Raw genomic sequence first — 19,592 nt, 5'->3', positions numbered from 1 at the left:
TAAAGGTTCTCCACATCTCCACCAGACTCAGGAGCCCAGCTGGCTTTGCCCAGTGGATCCTGCACCGGGGCTGCAGGTGGAGCTGCCTGCCAGTCCCGCCCCATGCGCTCACACTCCTCAGCCCTTGGGTGGTTGATGGGACTGGGCGCCGTGGAGCAGGGGGTGGCACTCGTCGGGGAGGCTCTGGCCGCACAGGAGCCCATGGAGGGGGTGGGAGGCTCAGGCATGGCGGGCTGCAGGTCCCGAGCCCTGCCCTGTGGGAAGGCAGCTAAGGCACGGTGAGAAATCGAGCACAGCGCCAGTGGGCTGGCACTGCTGGGGGACCCAGTACACCCTCCGCAGCCGCTGGCCTGGGTGCTAAGTCCCTCATTGCCCGGGGCCGGCAGGGCCTGCCGGCTGCTCTGAGTGAGGGGCCGGCCAAGCCCACGCCCACCCGGAACTCCAGCTGGCCCGCAAGCGCCGTGCGCAGCCCCAGTTCCCGCTCGCGCCTCTCCCTCCACACCTCCCTGCAAGCTGAGGGAGCCGGCTCCCGCCTTGGCCAGCCCAGAAAGGGGCTCCCACAGTGCAGCGGTGGGCTGAAGGGCTCCTCAAGTGCCGCCAAAGTGGGAGCCCAGGCAGAGGAGGTGCCGAGAGCGAGCGAGGGCTGTGAGGACTGCCAGCACACTGTCACCTCTCAATAGGAGTGTAGGTCAGTAAAGATTCTGATGCCCATAATCAAGATACAAACATTTGACTCAACTAATAGAGAGCTATCGTTCGCATTAGAGTTATAAACAGAACACTAGATGAATTTTCTTATTATTTTTCTCTACTAAAGGCATTAGGTCACAATTAGCATTTACTTGAAATGTTTGTATATTTAAATTTCTCTCTATATTTATATTATTAAATTGTTGTGACTAGAATGTAATTTTATTTATAAACGGTTTCCGAACTATACTCTAGCCATGATCAGTTGGATAATTCAGTGTTTTTATAACTGATATCAATCATTGCAAGTTATTTGAAATCCTGGTGATCCTTGCTGATAGTTCTAGTCACGTCCCACACATACCTCTAGCCCAAGACGAACAGGTTGCAACAAAGATGTGTTTGTGCACGCATGTATGTGTATATGTGTGTGCATGTGTGTGTGTGTGTGTGTGTGTGTGAAAGCATTGTGGATATTTTGTGTTTGCTTATTTTGTAAACACAATATTAATCTTTGCTTGTCAGTCCTTGAGGATTTTTGCACTTCACTGTTTATATAAGCAACCAAATGATCATAAAAAGTCAACTTGACCATATAGAATAGGTTGTGGTGTATTCTGAAATAACATTCTTCTTCAAACTTTCTCATTAATTGCCAGCCTGCTCAGCAACCGCCAGAATATGATTAACCTTCTTAGATCAGTTCCCACTGTTGTGCAATGCATTCTAAAATATAGCAGCAAATAAATATATGATGTCACAGAGACAAAAATTCTGCAGGTAAAAACTAGCATAAAGCAGATAAGCATTCTCTGGCTGGGATACAGAGTTTTAAAACCTCTTAAACCTTAAAACCTTACTCTGAAAACACTACATACCAGATGTGAACTGCCCAAACTTGTTTTTGAACAGATTCATTATGCACAGATTCATGTTCATGCAGTTCAATTCATGGATTTTTAAACTATTTCAGTACTTAGCCCATTGATTGATCTAAGAGCCTAGATATTAAAATGAAGTCTGTTGTTCTTTTTATTCATTAAAGATAAGGAAAGACCATTTCTGTCAATGGTTATTGGATCATCCTACTTGACTATAAACAGATCCCTCCCCTACCATGCATGTGCACAAAAATTACCAGAGCCTTTTCCTAAATTGGTTGTTAGGTTAATTGCTTTGATGTCACTGAGGCTCCCATATTGGCCGAGGTTGCAGGGAAAAGAGGTTGGGGGAATAATCTCATCTCTAGGGGAAGAAGCATAGGAATAAGAATCAAAAGATTCGCATTCTAATCTTGGCCGAGCCTTCGGCCAAACAGCAGTTTGACGTGGTCCAAGAAGTGGCGCTGCCCTAAACACTCATTAAGTCTTCACAGCACGAACAGGTACATTTAGATAGGTGCTGCAGTATCCCCTTTTACAGGTGAAAAGATTTATATACTTTCCCTGTGTCAGGCCGTAGGTTAGGATCAGAGCCAGGATTCTGCCTGGAACAGGTTGGCTCCTGTACTGCTATTTTAGAGATATTGTGATAATGCATGTGAAAGAACTTTGAAAAGTATAAAGAATGATTATTCTTACACAGGCGGGTCACTCAATAGACGTATTTATGTACTGCAAATTGGAATGAGGGTGGGAGAAACAGTGAAATAACTGATGGTGTTGGCTGTTGATGATCATAGGGGTAGTCACCACCTGATTTTGAGGAGTGGCACATGCTAGCTAAGTAGGGCAGAGAAGCTAAACACAGTCTTACCATACGATTCAGCATTTGAACTTTTAGGTGTTTACCCAACTGATTTGAGATTTATATCCACATAAAAGCCTGCAAACAAATATTTATAGCAGCTATATTCATAATGACCAAAAACTGGGAGCAACTAAGATGTCCTTCAATAGGTGAATGGATAAATAAACTGTGGTACAGTCAGTTGCTGGAATATTATTTGATGATAAAAATAAATGAACTGTCGAATCACAAAAAGACATGAATGAATCTTAAATGCATAGTTCCAACTGAAACAACCCAATCTGGAAGGCTACATATTGTATGTTTACAATTATATGACATTCTGGAAAAGGCAAAACTATGGAGACAGTAAAAAAATGCATTGATTTCCGGGGGGCTCAGGGAGAGGGGAGGAAGGATTAAATAGGTTAAGCAGGAGGAATTTCTTAGAGTGGTAAAACTGTCCACATAATACTGTAATTATGGATACATGACAATGCATATATCAAAATCCATGGAACTTTATAGAACAAAGAGTAAACATTAGTGTATGCACATTTTAAAGATCATTTAGAAGGTCAAGGGTCCTAGAATGGACTGCAGTGACAAAACAATCTAACTGTAATAAAAATCTATAAAGCAACTTCACTGAAGGAGGTGGGAGGAAATGATGCTGACCTAAGTGATTTTGGAAATGGGAGGAGTCTGTAAGACTAAAGGCAAAAGAAAATTTACATAAAACTGTACTTAATACAGTTGTTTCCCATAAGGTTTCAAGTTAACAATTCTAATACTGCTCTACATTTATACCAGAATTAGCAATTAAGTAAATGCATGGTGGATGGTGGGAGCCAGATTTCTCATGGATTTCACAGATAAGCAATGGAAATAGGCTAGACTGGTCCATGTGGTAATGAATTAGAGTTGGGGCTATCAGTTTGAATTCACTCATGTTTAGCTTAACATAGATACCTATGGTTACATATAGAAATATTTATAGATATTTGTATTTATGTACAGAGCTTAGTATACATATTTCCTTCTGTCAGCTAAGAGAGCCTAGAAAGCAATGACACCCCAGTAGCAAGGAGAACTTCTAGTGCCCAGATTTTGGTTTTAATACTGTTCTCGGCCGGGCGCGGTGGCTCAAGCCTGTAATCCCAGCACTTTGGGAAGCCGAGGCAGGCGGATCACGAGGTCAGGAGATCGAGACCATCCTGGCTAACATGATGAAACCCCGTCTCTACTAAAAAATACAAAAAATTAGCCTGGCGTGGTGGCGGGTGCCTGTAGTCCCAGCTACTCGGGAGGCTGAGGCAGGAGAATGGTGTGAACCCAGGAGGCGGAGCTTGCAGTGAGCCGAGATCGCGCCACTGCACTCCAGCCTGGGGGACAGAGAAAGACTCCGTCTCAAAAAAAAAAAAAAAAAAAAACTGTTCTCCAGTAAAAGAAACTAGAGCTCCTTGGAGAAATTGCTGATTCTAAGATTGGGTTAGCATATATACAAGTTGGCCCTGGAGCATCTTCTAGTGCCAGAAAGTACGTACCTAATACACACACACACACACACACACACACACAATGATAAGAGGATCTCAAAGGGATACAGGAGCCAACTTCAACAAGAGCTCCTCATGGCCAAACCTGGAACAATGTGAACCACAAAATAATGCAGTATTCGACTATAACCAAAAGTATAAAATAACTGTGAGTTCATACTATTATAAATGAATAATTGAATAAATAAATCGTGAAAAAAGGACAAATCTCCCATGCAGAAGAATTCCAAATAATTTCTGTAGATATTCTACACTCAAAGACGTAGAACATAACCCCCTACTCCTTTGATGTGGGCTATATGTAGTGACTTCCTTCCAAAGGGTGCCGCATAGACATGGTTTAACTTTATAGTGAAGAACATGACAAATTACCTGAGCCAAGCAATCAAGATCAATATCAACAGTAAGAAGTCATGTTGATGGAATGTACCCTTGACACAATGCAACAAAAAGGCTCTTTATCTTTGTGAATTTCTACCCAAAAACCCATAATCCAGTCTAATCATGCAAAAAAAAATCAGATAAATACCAATTAAGGAGCAGTCTACAAAATATTTGATGAGTATTCCTCAAAAACAAGGTAAATCTGAAAAATCATCACAGCCAAGAGGAGCCTGAGGAGACACAACAAGTAATGTAATATGGTATCCTGGATGAGATTCTGAAATAGAAGAAGGACATGAGGGTCCAGGCGCAGTGGCTCATGCCACTTGGGAGGCCAAGGCACCTGAGATCAGAAGTTCAAGACCAGCCTGGCCAACATGGTGAAACCCTGTCTCTACTAAAAATGAAAAAATTGGCTGGGCATGGTGGCGGGCACCTGTAATCCCAGCTACTCGCAAGGCTGAGGCAGGAGAATCGCTTGAATCTGGGAGGCAGAGGTTGCAGGGAGCCGAGATCACACCATTGTACCCCAGCCTGGGTGACAAGAGCAAAATTCTGTCTCAAAAAAAAAAAGGACATTAGATAAACACCAAGGAAATAGAAGGACATTAAATAAAAGCAAAACTGTCTCAAAAAAAAAGGACATTAGATAAATACGAAGGAAATAGAAGGACATTAAATAAAAAGGACATCAGATAAATACCAAGGAAATAGAAGGACATTAGATAAATACCAAGGAAATCTGAATAAAGTATAGACTTGTTAATAATATACAGGTGTTGATTCACTAATTATAACAAATGTACTATACAAATATAAGTTGTCAATAATAGGAGAAACTGGATATGGAGTACATAGGAACTCTTTTTACTATCTTTATAATTTTTTGTAAGTCCAAACTGCTCTAAAAAATAAAGTATATATGTCTTTTTAGTATATATAAATATACTATAGAGAAGATTTTGGTTTCACCTAGATTACATCACTGAAAGATACTGGTTTTCACCAACTCCATTAATTATTTTTTGATGTGGGAATAAAAGATATAATCAGACACAATCCTGTAAAAATCAATTCATCTCCTTGGATATCATGATGATTTTAGTCACATATGCTCCTTTTGGATGGACATAGCTATAAGGAAAGAAACTTTTTAAATGCAGGAGTATATTAAATTTATTCGTTAAATAAACAATGAACATCGCCAGATAGCAGCAAACGGCAAGGAATTACGTCCAGCTATAATTTAACCAGCCCGCCTTAGGATTGCCGCTGTTAGAGTTCAGTGGTGGAATAAACCATCTCTAGCGTATGCTTTTTCTATAGATGGTTTATTAGATGATTTACAATGAAATCGAGCACACGACTCTTCTTTAACCCCTCCAGGAACCTGATGAAATGCCTGGTCTAACAGGAGGATGCAGAGAAAGTTATGAAGAGGGGTATGTGAGCTTCTGTGTTATTTATTCTTGGTCCTGCAATATGGTCAGTGAAGCATCCTGAGTGTTCACCCTTTCCCAATGCTATAAAGGAAATTGGATGGATGAGTGTGATTTAGAGGAGAAGGAAACTGCAGTTATCACTGCTTTACCTTGACCTCTGCCTGGAGGCAAGGCTGAGAGGGTGACTACAAAATTAGAGCGACAACTAACATATGCTGGATACATATCCTGGGCCAGGATGATGCCAGGTATTTTACAGTTGGTCACTCCTCACACCAACCCTATGAGCGGCAGTCTCTTCCTTAAGATTTTGAGCGGGCCCAGTAATCACTACCCCTCTTCATCCCCTTAATTCTCAAAAAATTAAGTTATAAGACAAAGGAGTAACAGATGAAGATATTATAATATCACCTCTATTACTGATAAAGTCTCTCTTACAGTGCTAGTGGGAGCATAAATCAATATAGCCATTTTGGAAAACTAAACCTGAATATATGCATTCTCTATGCCCCAGCAATTCCACTCACAGAAATATACCCAGTAAAATGTGTACATATGCTCACCAAACGACATGTACTAGAATGCTCATAGCAGCAGTATTTGTAAAACTGGAAAATACCCATTTGCCCAGCAACAGTAGAAGGGATCAATAAATCTTGGTATACTAGATTATTATATAGCAATAAGAATGATCAAACCATAATTACAGGCAACAATATAGACAAATATTACAAATGTAACATACAGGCAAAAAAGCCAGACGCAGAAGAGCATGAACTGTATGATTTCATTTATGCAAAGTACAAAAGTAGGAAAATGAATTGGGTTTTAGAAGTTGGTTCAAGATAGTTGTTGCCCTTGGGTGGGGACAGTGATGAGAGGGAGCAGGCAGGAGACTTCTTGGGGACTAGCAATATTATTTTTCTTGAAATGAGTACTAGTTACTTGGGTGTGTTTGGTTGTGAAAATTATAGAGCAATACACAAGCAGTAAGCATCTTTACCATATATAGTACTTCAATTAAAAAAAATTTAAAAATCCTCTCTTGATCCCGTCTTCCCATCCAACTACCACTATCTCTCCTCTTCCCTGTAAAGCAAATGTTTTTGAATGGAGTGTCTTTGCTCGCTGTGTCCAATGTCTGCATTCTCTCTTGAACCCAGTCCAGCAAACCTTTTGCCCTAGATTCTAAAAAGCTGCTCTTATAAAGATCAGTGATGATTTGCATATGGCTAAACCCAATTGTCAGCTTGCCTCATTGTACTTACCAGCAGCATTCCATACAGAACATCACTCTCTGCATATTATCTTGGTTTCTGTACGCAGTATCCATCAGTAGGTGAACTCATGAAGCCTCATGGTTTTAAATGCCCTGTCTGTACTGATGACTCTCTCATTTATATTTTCAGCCCAAATCTCTCCTTGGCACATCAGACTTGTGCATTCAATTGCCCACTTAACATCTCAAACATAATATATTCCAAACAGATGTCCTGATACCCTCCAAACCTGCCCTTCCCACATTCTCCTCCTTCTTATTAAGCTTCTCAGATCTACTCCGTCCTTCCAGTTGTGTAGCCCCCAAACCTTGGAATAACCCTAAACTCCTTTTTTTTTTTTTCATACAAGGCATCTAATCCATTAACCAGACCTATTGATTCTACCTTCAAAATATATCCAGAATTTACCCGCTTCTTGCTGCTTAGACTGCCACCATCCTGGTCCAATCCACCTTCCTCTCTTGCCTGAATTATCTCAATAGTCTTCTAGACACTTCTTCCCTGCCCCTCACTGCCCTGCCCCTTGCCTGTGCCCTTGCTGCCCCACAAGCTATTTCCTACAAAGAGCGATCCCAGTAAACAATAATCCAAATTATGTCATTTGTCTGCTCCAGACCCTCCTGTTTTCCATCTCACTCAGAAGAAAAGGCAATTCCAGGCTGTGAACTTCAAGACTCTGTATGATCTGACCTCACATTGGCTTTCAAACCTCATCTTGCACACTGCTTCCCCGGTGTGCTCTGCGTTAGCCGCACGGGGATTTTTATGGGTCCCTGGACACTCCAGTCATTTCCTTGGCTCAGGGCGTTTGCATTGGCTGTTTCCACTCACTGGAGTTCTCTTTCCCTGCTATATACATGGTTTTCTCTCTCATTTCCTTCAAGTCTTTCTTTACTCAAATGACATCTTTTTTAAAAGAGGATTTCTATCTCAAATTTTATGCACACGTCTCTGTATCCCCCTTCTCGGCATTTTTTTTCTCCTTGACCCTTATCACTGTCATGTGTGTGTTTGTTCATGTATTTATTGACTGAGTGATTTTTTCTCTCCCAATAAGCTGCAAACTCTGTGAAGACAGGGATATTTTTCCCATTTTTTCCCCATCATGCTGCAAGCCCAAGGTACAATTAGAACACATCCAATTCACTGTCCATCTACCTGTGGCATTTCAACCATGACCACAAACCAAATCACTCTTCCTGTATCACATTCCCTGAGAGACCTTGTTTTCTCCCACAAGAAAGACTTGTTTATTTTTCTGCTTCAATCAAATGTACCACTAGTTTCTGCAGGATTATTTGTACCTCTTTCAGGATCCTGAGGAATTTGCTCCTGGGCCGTGAAGATGGGAAGCTGAGTCAGAGTGCAGTTCTTCACCCAATCCCACAGCCACACGTGCCTGCTTGCTCACGGGATCTTCCCACTCTCCTCGGGAAGGCTTCCGAGCTGCTTCCTCAGGATGTCCTGTGATTGCAGCCTGACCTGTCAAAGCCATGCGAATACCATCTGTTCAGTTATATAACTTGAGATCTGGGAAGAATTCTCAACGTAGGATTTGCTGCCCAAATCGTATCATTTTCAGAAACGAGATTAAGCATTCTTTGCTGGGAAAAGGAGAAATTACCAGAAAAATTATCATTTCACTGAGTATAAACAAATCTTTGTCCAAAATACACAAATGAAAATGACAAATTTGCTTCACTAATATTTGCTTGCATTAAAAATATACATAGGGCTATGGTTCAATATCTTAAGTGCAAAATAAACTCTTAATTAGGAACAATAGAATTATTAATTTAACCAATCTTAATTTTGCTTAGACCATTAGCCTGCAGTATAATGTCTCAAGCAGAATTTGGGGTGGGGAGCTTGGTGGTGGAAGAGGAAGTGCTCATTTCTACAGACATGACAAGATTATTAACACTATAGAATGATTTTTCTTTCATGGGAGGGGAAGATATCTGACCCACCAGCAGTCAGACAGAAACCCTGACTTGTGATTTTAACATTACCTTATATGACCCGTGGTCACCTTGTATGACCAAAGAAAACCATTTATGAAAGAGCTGCCTGGAGTTAAAGATTTAAATGGTAACTTTGTAGACTAGGTTTTCTCTCATCATCTAATTTACTTGCCTTAACGCTTGTTTCTTTACCCTTATTCCTACTGGCTCTCGAGCATATCCTGCGAATTTATGTTGAACAGCACTAATTTTTTCACATGGAGCTAGCACATGTTTATGACTAATACAAGTTTATGACTACAAAAACCAGAGATTTTGTCATCTTAAACTGAATTTACTGGGAATAAAATCAGTCAATACAGAGAAGCATAACAAAGGAAATAAAAATCACCACAACTCCTACTACCCGAAGATTATGTGGTTAAAGTGTTTTGTATATTCTTTTGTAATTTTTACACATACATGTTTTTTAAATAAAAATTAACCCCATCTATAAACCAAACAATATTATTTAACTAACAAGAGAAGAATAAATTATATTTTTTGGTTGGCTGTATAATAAAGAGCATCCTGCCATTCAGAAAAAAACAGAGTAAGACAAGGAAGGAAGCCAAACAGATGGACTGCAATGGAAGTTGACTCAGAATGAATAAATGAATGAATGAATGAATGAATGAATGAATGGAGGAGCTATTTTACTGACTGTGGTCAATCAAGGAACACCTATCAGAAAAAGCAGCATTTGGCCGGGCTTAGTGGCTCACGCCTGTAATCCCAGCACTTTGCGAGGCTGAGGCAGGCAGATCACCTGAGGTCAGGAGTTTGAGACCAGCCTGATCAACATGGTGAAACCCCATCTCTACTAAAAATACAAAAATTCGCCGGGTCTGGTGGCAGGCACCTGTAATCCCAGCTACACGAGAGGCTGAGGCAGGAGAATCGCTTGAACCCAGGAGGCAGAGGTTGCAGTAAGCTGAGATTGCACCACTGCACTCCAGCCTGGTCAACAGAGCCAGACTCCGTCTCAAAAAAAAAAAAAAAAAAGAAAGAAAGAAAGAAAGAAAAGAAAAGTAAAAACAACCTTTGAGTAGAGGCCAGTGAGCAATGGAATTCTGTAAGGATCTGGGGGAAAACTTACCTATCCGGTAGGAGGGAACCACAAGTGTGAAGGTAATGAGACAGGAGTGAACTCAGTGAATTGGTGGAAGAGAACAGCTTGGAGGCCCCAGGAGCTAGCCCGGGATGAGGCAGTGGAGAACAACAGGAGAGGACATGGAGGGAGACAGGTTTTTCCTTTTCCAGTTTTCTTCAGTTCTTTTGATTGCCTCAGGAGAAAAGTCTTAGTTTGATGTTAGCACATACTTAACACTTCTGGTGTTCACTACTCTGTTCTTCAACAAAAAGATAGCAGACTTTGGGATCAAACCTTCTGAGATGATGGTATTTAACTAAAATATAATAACATTGGTGTTTATTTTCTTTATTTTCCCAATTACTATCCTTTCTTTTTTGATATAGGGTCTCACTCTGTTGCCCAGGCTGAGTGCAGTGGCACCATCACAGCTCACTGCGGCCTCTAACTCCTGGACTCAGGAGGGGGGATCCTGCCCCCATAGCCCCTCAAGTAGCTGGGACTGTAGGCATACAGCACTAATTTTTTATTTTTTGTAGAGATGGGGTCTTGCTATGTTGCCCAGGCTGGTCTCATACTTCTGGGCTCAAGCAATCCTCCCACCTTGGCTTCCCAAAGTGCTGGTATTACAGACATGAGCCACCGCACCCAGCACACAATTATTCTCTGTTTATAGCAAGTGATGCTGGTTTCCTGTTTACAGGAGTGATAAAGTCTTTTTTAAAACAAATGTATTTAAGTTTCAAATTAAATCATCTTAAAGAAAAATACGACATAAGAAATGTCAAAAAGTGGTATATGATCAGAAGTGGCAAAAATCATAAAAGTAATTGGCAAGTGACTGAAGTTTGGGAAACACAGTTCTAATCCATCCCACCTATACCTGAACACCCTAAAGATGAATCCAAACCTATTAGAGACTTACTCCTGCTTTCTAAGATGATCACAACCTAGTTAATCTAGCTATAATCTGGATCACTAGTCACTGATACTCCCACCCTCAAGCAAAATGGCTGCTTTTTGAGAGCTTTAATTCAGATTCTGTTTAGAAGAAATAACAGGTATCATGGTTAGTACAAGGATTGGTCAGAGAGCTATATCCTGCCTGTTAACCACATAGATTCTGGCAATGATTTCCCATTGATATCATCTAGGTAGTTTTACTGGTTATTCCCCTAGTTGTTTCTCTTTTTTTGTTTTGTTTTTGTTTTTGTTTTTGTTTTTTTTTTTTAGACAGAGTATTGCCGTGTTGCCCAGGCTGGAGTGCAATGGTGCGACTTCAGCTCACTGCAACCTCCGCCTCCTGGGTTCAAGCTATTCTCCTGCCTCAGCCTGCCGAGTAGCTGGGATTACAGGTGACCACCACCACACCTGGCTAATTTTTTGTATTTTTAGCAGAGGCAGGGTTTCACCACATTGGCCAGGGTGGTCTTGAACTTCTGACCTCAGGTGATCCACCCGTCTCAGCCTCCCAAAGTGCTAGGATTACAGGCCTGAGCCACCACGCCCGGCCCTCAGTTGTTTCTTAATTTGCCTGCCAGTTTATTTTTGATACGATACTAATTGAATGGAGGTCTTTCTTAAATGAACTTCTTTCACAAACAAAAACATTAGTTTTGGCACTGATGGCTTACGAGAGTGTGTTCTATAATACCTACTTTGCAGATGCAATTCGAATTCTTCAGTATGAGTTATTTGGATTTATTTTTTCTGAAATTCTTTCTAATGAGATTTTTGTGGATTTTTTTTGTTTTGAGACAGTGTCTCACTGTTGCCTACGCTGGAGTGCAGTGGCACGATCATGGCTCACTGCAGCCTCAAATTCCTGGGCTCAAGCGATCCTCCTGCCTCAGCCTCCCACCTCAGCCTCCTCCCTCAGCCTCCTGAGTAGCTGGGCCTACAGGTAAGTGCCACCACCCAGCTAATCTTTTATTTTTTGTAGAGACGAAGTATCACTATGTTACCCAGGATGGTCTCAAACTCCTGAACTCAAGCAATCCTCCCATCTTGGCCTCCCAAAGTTCTAATGAGATTTAAGCCAGGAGATGGATGGAAGTTGCTTTGTATTATTGATGTTCTCAGAAAAAAGAAAATCAAATCTGAACACAGCTATTGCAAGTACAAGTGCAGACTGATTACTAGCAAGTTGGATGGCCCAACACGATATCCATCTAAATGTAAATATTTTGCTTCTTTTCAGTAGCTTCTAGAAGAGTGAGTCTGGAAAATACTGCCCCAACTTTCAAATGGGAGAAAGCCTCCCTTGTACTAAGTTTGCAATCATTAGAAAACTGTTGATATACAGCAAAAGAAACTACCATCAGAGTGAACAGGCAACCTACAGAATGAGAGAAAATTTTTGCAATCTACTCATCTGACAAAGGGCTAATATCCAGAATCTACAAAGAACTCAAACAAATTTACAAGAAAAAACAAGCAACCCCATCAAAAAGTGGGTGAAGGATACGAACAGACACTTCTCAAAAGAAGACATTTATGCAGCCAAAAGACAAACGAAAAAATGCTCATCATCACTGGCCATCAGAAAAATGCAAATCAAAACCACAATGAGATACCGTATCACACCAGTTAGAATAGCGATCATTAAAAAGTCAGGAAACAACAGGTGCTGGAGAGGATGTGGAGAAATAGGAACACTTTTACACTGTTGGTGGGACTATAAACTAGTTCAACCAACCATTGTGGAAGACAGTGTGGCGATTCCTCAAGGATCTAGAACTAGAAATACCATTTGACCCAGCAATCTCATTACTGGGTATACACCCAAAGGATTTTAAATCATGCTGCTATAAAGACACATGCACACGTATGTTTATTGCAGCACTATTCACAATAGCAAAGACTTGGAACCAACCCAAATGTCCATCAATGATAGACTACATTAAGAAAATATGGCACATATACACCATGGAATACTATGCAGCCATAAAAAAGGATGGCTTCATGTCCTTTGTAGGGACATGGATGAAGCTGGAAACCATCATTCTCAGCAAACTATCGCAAGGACAGAAAACCAAACACCGCATGTTCTCACTCATAGGTGGGAATTGAACAATGAGAATACTTGGACACAGGAAGGGGAACATCACACACCGGGGCCTGTTGTGGGGTGGGGGGAGGGGGGTGGGATAGCATTAGGAGATATACCTAATGTAAATGACGAGTTAATGGGTGCAGCACACCAACATGGCACATGTAATACATGTGTAACAAACCTGCATGTTGTGCACATGTACCCTAGAACTTAAAGTATAATAAAAAATAAATAAAATAAAATGGAACCACACACACAAAAAAAACTGTTGATATAATCTTAACAATCAGAAGAGAAGTTGGTTACTCATTCAAATTACTGGTAAGATTTTGGTAAGCCCTGAGACAAAACACATAAAGTGATGAAAAATTCTTCTCCTGCAGAAAGAAAAGAAAAAGCCCTGGAGGAACCAGGTCTAGTCTCAACTCTGTCAACTACTCCAGTACCTATTAACCTTGAAGAGCTCACTTAGTTTCTCTAGGCTCAGTTTTTTTCAACTCTAAAATGAGAAGAATACATTAGATACCCTTTAGGATAAAAATGCAGTGTTTTGGCCTGGCACGGTGGCTCACGAAGCTGTAATCTCAGCACTTTGCGAGGCTGAGGCAGGTGAATCACTTGAGGCCAGATGTTCGAGACCAGACTGGCCAACATGGCAAAACCCCATCTCCACTAAAAATACAAAAATTAGCTGGGCGTGGTGGTGCACACCTGTAATCCCATCTACTCGGGAGGCTGAGGTAGGAGAATCACTTGAACCTAGGAGGTAGAGATTGCAGCAAGCCGAGATCACACCACTGCACTCCAGCTTGGGAACAGAGCAAGACTCTGTCTCAAAACAAAACCAAACCAAAATGCAGTGTTTTCACAAAATAGCATCAACAACAAATATTACCAAAGTTAATAAATTGGCCCTACAGAAATAGGATATTTGCATTAAAAATGTAAAAGATTTTCTGAATTACCAAGCAATTAAATTATAGAAAACTGCAAGCACAAACAAATACATTTGTTAGAAAAAGCATAATTATAGGAAAGTGCTTAATTACATTTGGACATTGAAAAGCCATGCAATGATTCAGGCAGACAAAAATAAAATATATGAAATAAGAAGCACACAACAGTTGAGATGTAGCCATAGACCTGCCCAACTTGTTAGATCAAAGAAGGAAAAAAATTACTATATAATAAATAACTTGTCTTTTCCATTCCTAAAATATGCACAACTGTCTGGATCATTGTGATATGAATATAATGTCAGGTTATCACAAATGGGATCAATGCATAGTTGTTAGAAGAGAATTGTGAGATCTCCAGCTCTGAGCATTTCTTCTGGAAGGGTGGAGAAGGAACAACAGCCAGTTTATGAAACCATTAGAAAGTATTTATAGGACCATGCTTATATCATTTCATAATAACTTACATGTTATTGTCTGCTTGCATATTGTGTGATCTAAGAACAATTTCCAAATTAAAATATTGTAATTAATTGTTCCCATTAAGTTTATCCTGGCAGATCTTCTTTTTTTTTTTTTTTTTTTTTTTAGAAACAAGGTCTCATTATGTTGCCCAGGCTGGTCTTGAACTCCTAGGCTCAGGTGATCCTCCTGCCTTACCCTCCCAAAGTACTGGGATTACAGGTGTGAGCCACCACGTATCCTGACGAATCTTTCTTTTTACTACTCCTTTAAGTGGGACCTGTCGTTGACCCAATGTTCTGAACCGAATATATTCACCTGAGAGAGAAAAAAAAAACTGTGCCACAAATAAAGCAAAACTGTAACAAGAAGCCTTGTTCACATTTGTTGAAGACTAGCATAATGCTGGCTAGTCTGTCCAGATGTCTGAGAATGGATTAAATGGCTTTCTGTGGTTCTTTTTAGGATCAAGATGCTATGAAAAGCTTTAGTATTTGATACACTTCAAGGGAGAAAAGGCTGAGCTTACTTATTTTTGAATGCTATGTGTCTTTGTACTTAGGTGAATACATGTGAGTATATTTTAAATTAAATTCCTTTCAACTATTTCAACTATTTTTACAGACATCATTTACTGAGAGGACAAATGGGTAATATAATAAAAACTGCCATGGGTGGAGGTGAAATGTTGTAACTTTCAGGCAGAAATTTATCTTCCTGCTGGCATATCAGGGTATGGTGACGACTACACTTGTTGCTCAAATTATTTCCTAGTAACAACCTCAAAGGAAACCATGTTGAATCTGAAGCCATCTTGCATTTGAAAACCTGTGTGGCCTTCTTACAGATCACATTTTCAAAGAGATCAGAAGTCAATGCACATGTAGAATTTCAGACACTGTACCATCTACCACAAGGATTACCCTCAGAGGCCTAAACATGTCACAGGAAAAGTTGTTAGACTGTTTAAAGAAAATCAACGGCCAGGCACAGTGGCTCATGCCTGTAATCCTAGTACTTTGAGAGGCCAAGGCAGGCGGATCACTCAAGGTCAGACATTCGACACCAGCCTGGCCAACATGGTAAAACCCCATCTCTACTAAAAATCCAAAAATAAGCCGGGCATGGTGGTGGCACATGCCTGTAATCCCAGCTACTCGGGAGGCTGAGGCAGGAGAATCGCTTGAACCCGGGAGGCGGAGGCTGCAGTGAGTTGAGATCGTGCCACTGCACTCCAGCCTCGATGACAGTGAGACTCTGTCTCAAAAAAAAAAAAAGAAAGAAAAGAAAACAAAAGAAAAGAAAATCAACTGGAAGAGGGTAAAGGGAAGCAAAATCTCTCTGCAACATTGGGGAGTGAATTTGCACAAAGGACATTCCAAAACGTCCATGAAGTTGACTGGAAAAACAAAATAGAAATACAAATGCAAAGTTTAAAGGAGGCCGTGAACCTAAGGAAACAGATACTAGGGATTTTTGAGCTGAACACAAAACCTCTGAGAAGCAAAAGAAAAAATATTTTTGTGAAGAGGCATCCTTTCCACATCTAAAGCAAAACCCACAAATACCCATGAGTAATATCATGCAGGTTATGAAGTTCCTACGCAAACCAGCAACATTTTCATATACCAGAATTGCTGGAACAGTTGCAGATATTCGTTTAAAAAAATCTGACTGTATAACAGCTCTGAAACACAAAGCTAGGCCACAAAAGTACATTTCACCACGTATATCAATTTTCTTGAACGCTCTCAGTATCAGAGTTGGCCAACTTTTAAAGTTCCAAAGTTAGTAAAGAGACTGTGAAGCAGACACTAAAATATGTTTTTCTACTTTGTACTGCAGCAATGCCATATTTAAGAAAAATATGAGGCCGGGCGCGGTGGCTCACGCTTGTAATCCCAGCACTTTGGGAGGCCGAGGCGGGCGGATCACGAGGTCAGGAGATCGAGACCACGGTGAAACCCCGTCTCTACTAAAAATACAAAAAAATTAGCCGGGCGTGGTGGCGGGCGCCTGTAGTCCCAGCTACTCGGAGAGGCTGAGGCAGGAGAATGGCGTGAACCTGGGAGGCGGAGCTTGCAGTGAGCCGAGATCGCGCCACTGCACTCCAGCCTGGGTGATAGAGCGAGACTCCGTACAAAAAAACACTACCAAAAAAAAAAGAAAAATATGAAAATGAAACCAAAAAGCAAACAAGATTGTGGAATTCCCTGACATTGTATTATATTTCAGCAGCAGCCTCTGTATTACACACTGGAATAGCTTAAATGTGTCTTTTTCAATTAATTTCCCTTTTTTACCAGAATAATAAAGAAGTACATTTATTACAGTAAATAAAGTTGGCATTGCTCATATTAAACAAACAGGATGTCTGAACTGTATGCATTAAAAGATTTCAGAATGACAAGGCAAGCAAATTACGCGTATTAGTGCTTATGCTTTCAGAAAGAATGGAACGCTCGGAAAGTACTAAATTACACGTAGGTACTAGAACCAAAAAAAATGAGAAGATAGGGTGTAATTGGTGGTGAGGGTTGGAACTTTTTCTCACTTAAAATACATTGGGCTCATTTGTGTGTGCAATGCATCAGTCCCTAATGCAAGAAAGAAAAGCCACGAATATGAACAGAATCAAAGTCTTCTCCAAATGGAAGATCCAAATCAGAACCTTTGAGGAGGTTTGCCTCAGCATCCGCCGTAGAAGTGGTTGGCAGACACATAACTAGACACAAGGTAACATGGTAGAGCAGTGTTGAGAAGAGGATCCACGGTGGTCTCCACTGCCCTGGCGGTGACCTCCTCCTCTGTATGTAACGGGACTGACTTGTGCAGGCTGTTCAGCAAACCATAGGTCTGGTTTGCTATCCCCTGATCTTGTAGGTCATGCGATTGGACAAGCTCATTTGCCCCTGGGTGGATGGTGTTCAGTGACCCACCTTGCTGAGTCATGCTAAACCTGTTGAGCATGCAGCCTTAGTGCTTTAATGAAAGTGTCCTTAGTTGCATTTAGAAACAGTGACCCACCCTCTCCCTTCTTTGCTCTGTGTCTAAGTGTCATTGACACCGGACAGGGTTCCACACAGGATGTGATTCATATGAGCCAATCTTGAGTAGGTTTCTTGTGGTTTTTAGTTTTGTTTTAGTCAAAAGAAGGGAAACTTAACCATTTCCAATAGGTTTGATGAAGGTAAAAGCATTTCCCTCATTTTTCTGTCTATGCAAAAGAGCATACTGGGAGACCGCAAAAGCCAAGGTGATCTGTGGGCCTGTTCCCCCATTTCTCCCACCAGGTGTGGGAAAGAAGCAGAAATTTCTGGCTTTGAATGGATTCTACAGATGCCAGAGTATAAGAAATTTCTAACCATTAAAAAGACCTCAAACGTGGCCAGGCATGCTGGCTCATGCCTGTAATTCCAGTACTTTAGGAGGCTGAGGTGGGCGGATCACCTGAGGTCGGCAGTTCAAAACCAGCCTGACCAACATGGAGAAACCCTGTCTCCATTAAAAATGCAAAATTCGCTGGGCGTGGTGGCGGGCATCTGTAATCCCAGCTACACGAGGGGATAAGGCAGGAGAATCGCTTGAACCCAGGAGGTGGAAGTTGCGGTGAGCCGAGATCATGCCATTGCACTCCAGCCTGGGCAACAAGAGCGAAACTCCGTCTGAAAAAAAAAAAATAAACCACAAACTTGTAAGGACCTTTAGAGTTGACTGAACACTTTCACATTGGTAATTTCATTTGTGCCACACAGCTTGCCCATGAGAGAAGACAGGGTTGGCCTCCTCTTTATTACATGAGTTGATATTTTTAAAAATTAGAATGTACCTTAATATGCGTCCTGTATAAGTGATGTTCATTGTACAAGTAATTTTCATTGTTCCCCACTAGTGTAGATAAGGAATGTCCATAGGAAATTTTGTAACAGAGGCCATCCTCCAGCCCCCACAAATACATACCTCATCCTACCCCAGTATATATGGAAGAATATGTTCAAGAGAAAGTGGCTGCTCACACCTTATTTTAATTTTTCTAAAATAGGAAGCAGGCAGAATAGCGGGGAAAAGGGAAGCTAACTCCTTCCCCTTTCATTTTCTCTGGAGCTATGAGGCAAAGCAATGCTACAGAATATTTTAACCCCAGCCAATCACCATAAGAGAACACATAATTAAAAGTATCAGAGGTAAGAGTTAAAGAAAATGATTTTCTAAGCTGTTTGCTTGTTTTGAAATAGAGACAGAGTCTCAGTATGTTGCCCAGGCTGGTCTCCAACTCTCGACTTCAAGCAAGTCTTCCACCTTGGCCTCCCAAAGTACTGGGATTACAGGCCTGAGGCAACACATCTGGCCCTAAGCTATTTTTTAAAAGACAATGTTTAACACATGATATGAACATATGTGTGTGGTAAGTAAAGTAGAATGAGATTTCTTTATTTTTTATTTTCTTTTTTTTTTTTTTTTCCTGAGACAGCATCCTACTCCGTCAGCCTGTCACCCAGGCTGGAGTGCAGTGGTACGATCATGGCTCACTACAACCTCAAACTTCTGGACTCCGGTGATCCTCGTGCCTCAGCCTCCCGAGTAGCTGGGAATATAGGCACCCACCACTATATCCAGTTAATTTTTTTATTCTTGGTGCCCACCACCATATCCAGTTAATTTTTTTATTTTTGCTTTTTAGAGAGGAGTCTTACTATGTTGCCCAGGCTGGTCTTGAACTCCTGGCTTCAAGCAATCCTCCCGCCTCAAACTTTCAATGCGTTAGAATTACAAGCATGAACTGCCTTGCTTGGCCGAGATTTCTTTAAATTATTCGCTCTTTGTTTCAGAGTTTTTAAAAGGTTACTCCCTATCTATCCTGATGACAAAACTCCCCCTCAGGTTTTGGGCAATTTGTCTCCCAGTAGAAATCCCCTTTTCTTTCTTTCAATGACGTATCA

At 41.0% G+C, this 19,592-nt stretch overlaps 1 long non-coding RNA gene across 4 annotated transcripts in view; it reads right to left on the bottom strand.

Moving 5' to 3' along the window:
- LOC116484528 (uncharacterized) overlaps positions 1 to 8,522 on the bottom strand; it is a 95,653-nt gene extending 87,131 nt beyond the window's left edge. For all 4 annotated transcript variants that reach the window (XR_009210230.1, XR_009210231.1, XR_009210233.1 and 1 more), the window contains exon 1: positions 8,388 to 8,522. This is a non-coding gene — a long non-coding RNA (uncharacterized LOC116484528). The remainder of the gene's footprint in view (positions 1 to 8,387) is intronic.
- Positions 8,523 to 19,592: the final 11,070 nt, after the last annotated feature.

This window comes from Hylobates moloch, unplaced genomic scaffold (genome assembly GCF_009828535.3).
Source record: "Hylobates moloch isolate HMO894 unplaced genomic scaffold, HMol_V3 SCAFFOLD_16, whole genome shotgun sequence".
NCBI lineage: Eukaryota > Metazoa > Chordata > Mammalia > Primates > Hylobatidae > Hylobates > Hylobates moloch.
This window is presented reverse-complemented; position numbering and strand designations above follow the sequence as displayed.